Source organism: Daucus carota, chromosome 6 (genome assembly GCF_001625215.2).
Source record: "Daucus carota subsp. sativus chromosome 6, DH1 v3.0, whole genome shotgun sequence".
Lineage (NCBI taxonomy): Eukaryota > Viridiplantae > Streptophyta > Magnoliopsida > Apiales > Apiaceae > Daucus > Daucus carota.
In genome coordinates this window covers 196,446-205,510 of record NC_030386.2, presented here as the reverse complement: position 1 = coordinate 205,510, position 9,065 = coordinate 196,446, and positions in this window count along the sequence as shown.

The window sequence follows — 9,065 nt, the reverse complement described above, 5'->3', positions numbered from 1 at the left end:
TTTACTCCTTAGCTGCATAGACACCATTTGCAGTCTTTAGATACTCTCTGAGGAGTTCTTTTTCAGCTCCTTCAAGCACTGTAATCATTTGTCTCTTGATCTCTCTCAACTCTGGATCTGAAACTCCAGTTTGGTAAATTGCAGCTCTGAGATCATAGATCTTGTTCTTCTTCAAGTCTCTATCCAGCCTTATATTGTAAGCTTTATCAGACTCTTCATTGAATGCAAGAGTTCTGATTCCAGCTATTGTCACTATCTTTGCTGAATTTTTCTTCATCTCAACCAGCTTTCCCTGATGGTTAAAGTATTTAGGAATGAAAGGTCCAGCATTTTTATTTCCTGTAATACCCATCTTTCTTCTGATTTGATCTTTAAGCAGGTTGGAGATGTGTTGTCCTGACTTGTTTTTCACTTGAAATATGTGTGATACATATCTCAATTCCTCCCAGTGTTTAGCATAGAGATCTGCTTCAAGTACTCTAAACACTGTTCCATCAGACATGAAGTAGATAAGAATATTATCTCCCCTGTCATTCTTCACCAACTGGACTGAATCAAGTTTGTCCATTTTATCTTGTAATACTCCAGTCTTAGGAGCACAGAGAGATGAGGGATCATCTGGTCTTGATCCTATACTCTGATCAAATTTTTCATACTTGGATCCCAGCCCTCCTTTATCTCTTCCTGCCTTTTGATGAGAAAATGGTTGAATTGAGCCCTTTTCAAAACTTATCTCAGTCATCAAAGTAGGCTTTGCAAATCCAGCCAGTGGAGTAGTTGTTGGTTTGAACACAGCTTGAGCTTTGTCAGAGACTGTGTCTTTCTTTGCTTCCTTATTGACTTGAGCTGTGTCAGAGGTCAATTTTCCTTGTTGTGATTCTGCAACATGAGCTTTGTCAGAGATTGCAGCTTCTGTTTTCTTTTCCTGTACAACTTGATCCTTGTCAGAGGTTGTAGGCTTCTTCTTTTCCCATCCTTTTTCCAGATTTTCATCTACTTTGCTTTTTCCTTTAGTTGTATATTCATCTTCAGAGAATACCTTTTTGACTGGTAAACTCTGATCAGCAACAGTAGTTTCTTTGATCAGTATCCCTTTTTCCTTTGGTCTGGCAGTTGATTTTGCAGGCTTTTGGATTTTTCCTGACTTTATTGCTTCAGCATGTTCTTTCTTTAGTTCTTCTTCTTCTGCAGCAATCAACTCCAAGTCCAAATTGGCTTCTGGATTTTCTTGTTCAAAAATTAACTTAGCAAGTTCTTCATCAGTCATTGGTTGATCTGATCCAGCCACTGGTCTTTGCTTTGACCCAGATGTGACATTGTGTGTTGGGACTGGAACAGACTTTGAACTTTGCTTAGGTTTTGAACTGTCAGAGTTTGAAACTCTTCCACCAGTTCCTGCCTGAAATCTCTTGTGCTTTGTGAAGTCATCAGCATCATCATCATCATCCTTTTTCTTCCTTTTCAGAGTTTGAGTAGTAGACTTGCATTTGACTTGAGCTACTCTCTCCCCCTTTTTGGCATCATCCTCATCAGGAATCAGAATTGATGTGATCAGAGAAAGTGATGTTTGGATAGCTTCCAGCTGCTTTGACATCTTTTCTTGATTTGATTCAATCAAGGTCATCCTTTGGTCCAGAGATTCATTTGCAGTTACCAGCTTCTGTACATTTTCCTTCATAGGATTGATTGTCCTTTTCTTTTCCAGTTCATTTGTCTCCTTGACCTTTGCCACCTCTGTTCTTAGACCATCTATTGATTTAGATGTCTGGGCATGAGCAGGATGAAATGTCTTTAGATAGAGAATTGTGCCTTTGAGGCTTGACATAACATCAGAGTTTGTAATTTTCTTCTCTGCCATAGCTAAGAACTCTTCAGCTTTAGGTGTTTCCAAGGAATGCTGGTGGCTCAACCAGAGTTTATCCCAGACTTCACTTGGTGGATCAACCTGAAGATCCCTTGGGAGTGGCTCAGAGGCTGTATTCAGAGTTTGTAGCCTGGCATTGAACTGGCTAGTAGACTCCCATTTTTGTTGTGTCAGAGGGACTTCAGCATTTTCATCCTTGTCAGTATCTGAACTGGCATCATCCTCAGTATCAGAGTTTGCTTTTTCATCTTCAAGAACAGGATTAGCAACTTTCTCCACAGTATCTTGAGCAGATTTTCCTTGGGCTTCAGACTGGGATTTGATAGGTTCTTCACCAGTCTGAGCAAGAGACTGCAGAGCTTCCACAGCTACCTTGTCTGATTCATCAACTACATCAGACCTGTAGTTTTCTGGAGCTGTATCATGAACAATGGCATTCTCAGGTATTTTCATTGGAGAATGAGGAATTGGAGTAGAATGGCCATGATCAGATATTGGAGATTTAGGATCAGAAGTTTTTGCTCCAGCTTCATTTGTAGCTTGTGCATCACACTCTATTTCTTCATCTACTGCAGATGTTGTAGAAGTTGCTTTAGGAGATGTTGTAGGAGATACTGTAGGAGATATCAGAGGAACAGCTTGAAGAGGGTCCACCATCAGAGGTTGAGATGAATCATCAGGAATTGAACTGGATGGTGCTTGCTCTTCTTGAATGGTGAAATCAGTAATTTCAGATTCTGGAATCTTGGCCCTCTTTGGCTTGTGTGCCCTTCTTTTGAATCTAGCTGGTTTTGGACTGGGCTGAGCAGGTTCATTTGTTGTTGTAGGAATAGGTTCAGGATTTACATCTTGTGCAGGTTCAAGATCATCAAATTCATATGCTGCAACAAGTCTCCTCCTTCTTTTCTGCTTTGGAGTAGAAGCAGCTTCAGAGTTTACTGGGACATCAGAGTTTGCAGCATCAGAGTTTGCTGGTTTATCAGACTTTGTCTTTAGAACTTGTGTATCAACAGAGGTTCTGGTTTTGGTAGTAGAGGGTTGGTCATCAGACTTTGTAGATTTGGATGGTTTGGTAGTTGATGATCTGGGTTTTCTGGTGACTGTGGGAGAGGTAGGATGTTGTGGTTGAGATTGTTGAGGCTGTTGATGTGGTTCTTGAGGAAGATTCAGCCTTGCTCTGAATGGAGCTGGGATTTGCAGAGGCCTGAGAACTGGTCTCTTCTCATCTTTAGATATGAGATCCTTAAAAGCCCTTTTATGAAGTTTAAAAGGTTTGATCTCATCTGCAGCATCAAAATCCACTTCTCCAACAGTGGCATTAAACAACAATTGACAAAACCTTGAGAAATATATGACGTTCCTGTTCTCAAGCATTCTTTCACCAATATTTCTAAGAACTAATCTACCAAAATCAAAAGCAGTAGAATAGATCAGAGAATACCCGATTTGGAGCATGTCCATTGGAATAGCATCCCAGTTGGTAGATTTCTTCTGGAAAGCTCTAGTAATGCAATCAAAGAAAAAACTCCACTCCTTATTGAGCCATGGACGCTTCAGTTGACCCAGTTTATCCAGAGATTCGTAGTACCCCAAATCAAGCATCATCGTTCTGAGATTTGCATCTCCATTTGTAATGTATGCAGGATGTTCCGGCAAGTTGAGTGCCTGACGAACTGTTGCTGGAGTAACTGCATACTCCTCCCCATCATAGGAAAACACAATTGATGGTGATCCATCTGCACCACCATTGTCATATGTACCCGACCTCCAAAAGCTGATGATTTGGCTTCCTGAAAGTCTTGCAGGAGCGGTGAGAGCTGTACCGATGACACTCTGTGCCAAGAATCGCTGAAAGGGATGATAATCCCTTGGGGCTTCAGCATTATCAAGGATGGCTGCATAGTTGTTGGGAACAAATTCAACACCTGCCAAGATAAACGCTGTAGTGGCCATTATATCAGAGATTGTGTTTGAGAAAATGTGTGTGAGAAGATTTGAATATTAGAGAGAAGAGAGCAAGAGTGTGTTGAGAGAGTATGTGTAAGTGAAGAAGTGAATAAGTGTATTAGTGAATGATAAGAAATAAAATCTGAAGTGAAAAACTCTTCAGATTTTGTTTCACTGAACACGCATGAGCTGTTTGTTCACTTGGACACCTGTCACAATACAACTGGTTGATGAAAGTTAGTGGGATGGAGAAACGATATTAGTAATCATGAGTGCAGTAAAACACGCGCAGTAATAAAGGCTGATTACACGTTCTCCTATTAAAATGTTTTTCATGTAAACCCACTAACAATACACCCGTTTGAAAATACTCTCTTCACATTCTCTGAATATTTGAACTCCTGAAATGTACAAGATTTAAAAAAAATCAAGAACAATTCACTCGAATTTTAAACTCTGAGATTTAAATCATAGAAAATAAATTTCTAAATACCTCAGAATAAAGACATGATTTTCAGAATATTCATCAAAAATAAATCAGAATTTATTCTAAAATCCATAGCTCAATAATGTGCTTGTGAAATCTGTGTGTGGACATGTGAAATCAGAGAATATAAAATTTCACAATTTCGTAATTATAAGGTAGACAAAAATAATTTATTCAAACTCTCTAAATTTAGACTTGGACATACTCTGATGTTAATAAATAATATAAACCCCCTCCTTTTTTTTTTTTTTTTTTTTTTTTTTTTTTTTTTTTTTTTTTTTTTTCAGGACGCTTCTCAGTGTAAGTGAGGCACGACCTTTAAATATAATATTGTATTGGTATTTCTCCAGTAATCAGAGAATGTGACTGGTCACCATAGATTATAGAATCTTAGCAAATACTTAATACCAGCAAATGTTTGGTTCTTCCCAGTCACTGTCATCTAAGATCTCAAAGGAGTACCATGCTTATTTTTCAGAGGGTTTTGACTCAGGGAACAAAAACATCAGAGTTTATAATCACTGTCTAAGATATGAGAGAAAGTTCAAATTAATTAGTCTCACTTATAATTAAGATATGTGAAGTAGTAGAGTCTCAATGATATTAACATGCATATTGTGAAATAATGTAGCACAAAAATTGAGATCAGGATGAAAGAACTTAGCTGAGATTCATGATTACTAATTCAGAACATGCTTCATAGTATCTTCATAGGTGATTTGTCTCAGAGAAGATAAAAATGAGATCATTTATCAAGATTCAGAGTTTTATAAGCATCAGAGAATACTATCAGAGAATGTCATCAGAGAAAAGCAAACAGAGTATATCATCAGAGAATGTCATCAGATTTTAACAATCAGATTATATCATGGCAAATGTGTGAGTAATACATATGGTAAATTTGACAATTTAAATTGTAAAGATCTAACCAATATGTTTACTCAGTTCCTGATATCATTCCTAGCTCATTCACCAGCCTAGTAAAAGTTGCTTCACTTAATGGTTTGGTGAAAATGTCTGCTAGCTGCTGTTCAGTAGGAACAAAGTGAAGTTCAATTGTTCCTTCCTCCACATGCTCCCTTATAAAATGATATCTTATACTGATGTGCTTTGTCAGAGAATGTTGAACTGGGTTTCCTGTCATAGCAATAGCACTTTGGTTATCACAATAAATAGGAATTTTAGAGAAGGATAACCCATAGTCCAACAGTTGATTCTTCATCCAAAGAATTTGAGCACAACAGCTGCCTGCAGCAATATACTCTGATTCTGCTGTTGATGTTGAGATGGACTTCTGCTTCTTACTGTACCAAGAAACTAGTCTTCCACCCAGAAATTGACAACTTCCACTTGTGCTTTTCCTGTCAATTTTGCAACCTGCAAAATCTGCATCAGAGTATCCAATTAGATTAAAATCTGATTCTCTAGGATACCATAATCCCAATGATATTGTTCCCTTGAGATATCTGAATATCCTTTTTACTGCAATCAGATGAGGCTCTCTTGGATCTGCCTGAAATCTTGCACATAGACATGTGGCATACATAATGTCTGGTCTACTTGCAGTCAAATAAAGCAATGATCCAATCATTCCTCTATAGTTTGTGATGTCCACTGATGCACCAGTATCTTTTTCTAGTTTGGTTGCTGTTGCCATAGGAGTAGTTGCAGCTGAACTGTCTTGCATACCAAATTTCTTCAAAAGATTTTTGGTATACTTGGCTTGATTTATAAAAATCCCATCTTCAGTCTGTTCAACTTGTAAGCCCAGAAAATAACTGAGTTCCCCCATCATGCTCATTTGGTACCTAGACTGCATGAGCTTGGCAAATCTTTGACAGAGTTTAGCATTAGTGGAGCCAAAGATAATATCATCAACATAGATTTGAACTAAAAGCAGATCATTACCATGATTCAAATAAAACAGAGTTTTATCTATGGTACCTCTAGTAAATCCACTTTCAAGAAGAAATTGAGCTAGAGTTTCATACCATGCCCTTGGAGCCTGCTTTAGTCCATAAAGTGCTTTGTCCAACCTGTAGACATAGTCTGGATGTTTGGATCCACAAAACCTGGAGGTTGTTCAACATATACCTCTTCATCCAGTTTCCCATTTAGAAAAGCACTTTTGACATCCATCTGAAATACTTTGAATTTCTTGTGTGCAGCATAGGCCAGAAAGATTCTAATTGCCTCCAATCTTGCAACTGGAGCAAATGTCTCATCATAATCAATACCTTCCTGTTGTGAATACCCTTTTGCCACAAGCCTTGCTTTATTCCTTGTAATGACACCCTCACTGTCAGTTTTGTTTCTGAACACCCATTTTGCACCAACTATGGATCTGTCTTTAGGTCTTGGTACTAGGGTCCAGACTTTATTTCTCTCAAATTCATTTAACTCTTCTTGCATTGCTTGAATCCAATCAGCATCTTGAAGAGCTTCCTCCACCTTTTTGGGTTCTGTTTGTGACAGAAAGCAATGATGTAAACACTCATTGGCTGTAGCTGTCCTTGTTTGTACACCTGCTTCTGGATTTCCAATAATTAAATCAGGTGTATGAGATTTTGTCCACTTCCTAGCATGTGGAAGTTGACCATTTTCATCATTGGATCCTCCCCCTTGATCCATACTCTCCTGATTCTGCTGATTATTCTCTGTAGCTCCCCCTGCAATTGTGCTATCAGAGTTTGAATCAGCATTCTCTGATGAGTTTGAGTTAGTATTCTCTGATGAGTCTTGAGTAGAGTCTGAAACATTTTGATGCTCCCCCTCAGCAAGTGCTTCACCATCATGAACTTGTAAGTTTTCATCAGAGTTTACTGTATTCTGTTCACAGTCAGAGTTTGACTGATCATCAGAGTTTGTTGAATCAGAGAAAATTTCTTCATTTTCAAAATGCAGTTCTTCATGATCATCCATATCTGTTAGACCCATTATTCTTTTGTCATCAAATGACACATGTATGGATTCCATGATCACCTTGGTTCTCAGATTATAGACTCTGAAGGCCTTTGTTATGATAGGATAACCTACAAAAATGCCTTCATCAGCTTTTAAATCAAACTTGGTAAGCTGTTCTGGATGAGTCTTCAATACAAAGCATTTGCACCCAAATATGTGAAAGTACTTCAGATTTGGCTTCTTTTTCTTCACCATCTCATATGGAGTTTTGCCATGCTTATTAATCAAGGTTGCATTTTGAGTGAAACAAGCTGTTTGAACAGCTTCTGCCCAGAAATAAGTAGCAATTTAGCCTCATCAAGCATAGTTCTGGCAGCTTCTATAAGAGTCCTGTTCTTTCTCTCAACTACACCATTTTGCTGTGGTGTACCAGGTGCAGAGAATTGTTGCACTACACCTCTTTCTTTGCAGAACTCCTCCATTGTTGAATTTCTGAACTCAGTTCCATTATCACTTCTAATGATCTTCACTTTGTAATCAGATCCATGATCCAGTTGTGTCACATGATCCATCAGATGCAAGGCTGTTTCATCTTTAGAGTGAAGAAAATATACCCAAGTGTATCTGGTGTATACTCATCAACAATGACAAGAGCATATTTCTTCCTTGCAATGGATGGTACATTGACTGGTCCAAATAGATCAACATGTAGAAGATGATATGGTTTGTTTATTGAGAATTCAGTCTTACTCTTGAAAGATGTCTTTCTCTGCTTGGCTTTTTGACATGAATCACACAATCCATCAGATGGGCAGTGGACTGAATAAGAGCAGATATAAAAAAGTTCGATTTTTGACGAATCTTAAAGTGTTGTACCAGGCAATTTCTTTAAAATATCCCCGGGTAGATTAGTTGATATTTTCACATAAATGGGTTCCTATGGATATATGAATTTTGTCACGAGCATATTTTGGGCAATCGGGACTGAATCGTAGCATATATATATGAAGTTCGAGTTTTTGACGAATTCTTGAAGGGTTAGTGTCACGACCATATTTGGGGCAGTTGGGACTGAATAAGAGCAGATATAAAAAAGTTCGATTTTTTGACGAATTCTTAAAGTGTTAGTACACGGCCAATTTCTTTAAAATATCCCCGGGAGTAGATTAGTTTGATATTTTCACATAAATGGGTCCTATGGATATATGAATTTTGTCACGAAGATATTTGGGGGCAATCGGGACTGAATCGTAGCATATATAATGAAGTTCGAGTTTTTTGACGAATTCTTGAAGGGGGGTTAGTACACGGGAATTTCTTGAAATATCCCCGGGCAGTTTCTTTGATATTTTCACATAAATGGGTAACTATGGATATATTAATTAGGTCACGACCATATTTGGTGGTAGTTAGGACTGATCGGAGCAGAATAATGAAGTTCGAAGTTTTGACGAATTCTCTCAAAGGGTTAATACACGGGAATTTCATGAAAATTTCACTGGCAGTTTCTTTTGATATGTTCATATAAATGTATCCCTATGGATATATGCTTTTTGGTCACGACCATATTTGGGGCCATCAGGACTGAATGGTAGCAGCTAAATGAAGTTCGAGTTTTTGACGAATTCTCAAAGGTTAGTACACGGGAATTTTCATGAAAAATTTCCACGGGAAGTTTCTTGTGATATTTTCACATAAATGGGTCTCTTTGGATATACGAATTTGGTCACGACCATATTTGGGGCAGTCAGGACTGAATCGTAGCAGATATAATGAAGTTCGAGTTTTTGACGAATTCTCAAAGTGGTTAGTACACGGGAATTTCTTGAAAATATCCCCGGGCAGTTTCTTTTGATATTTTCA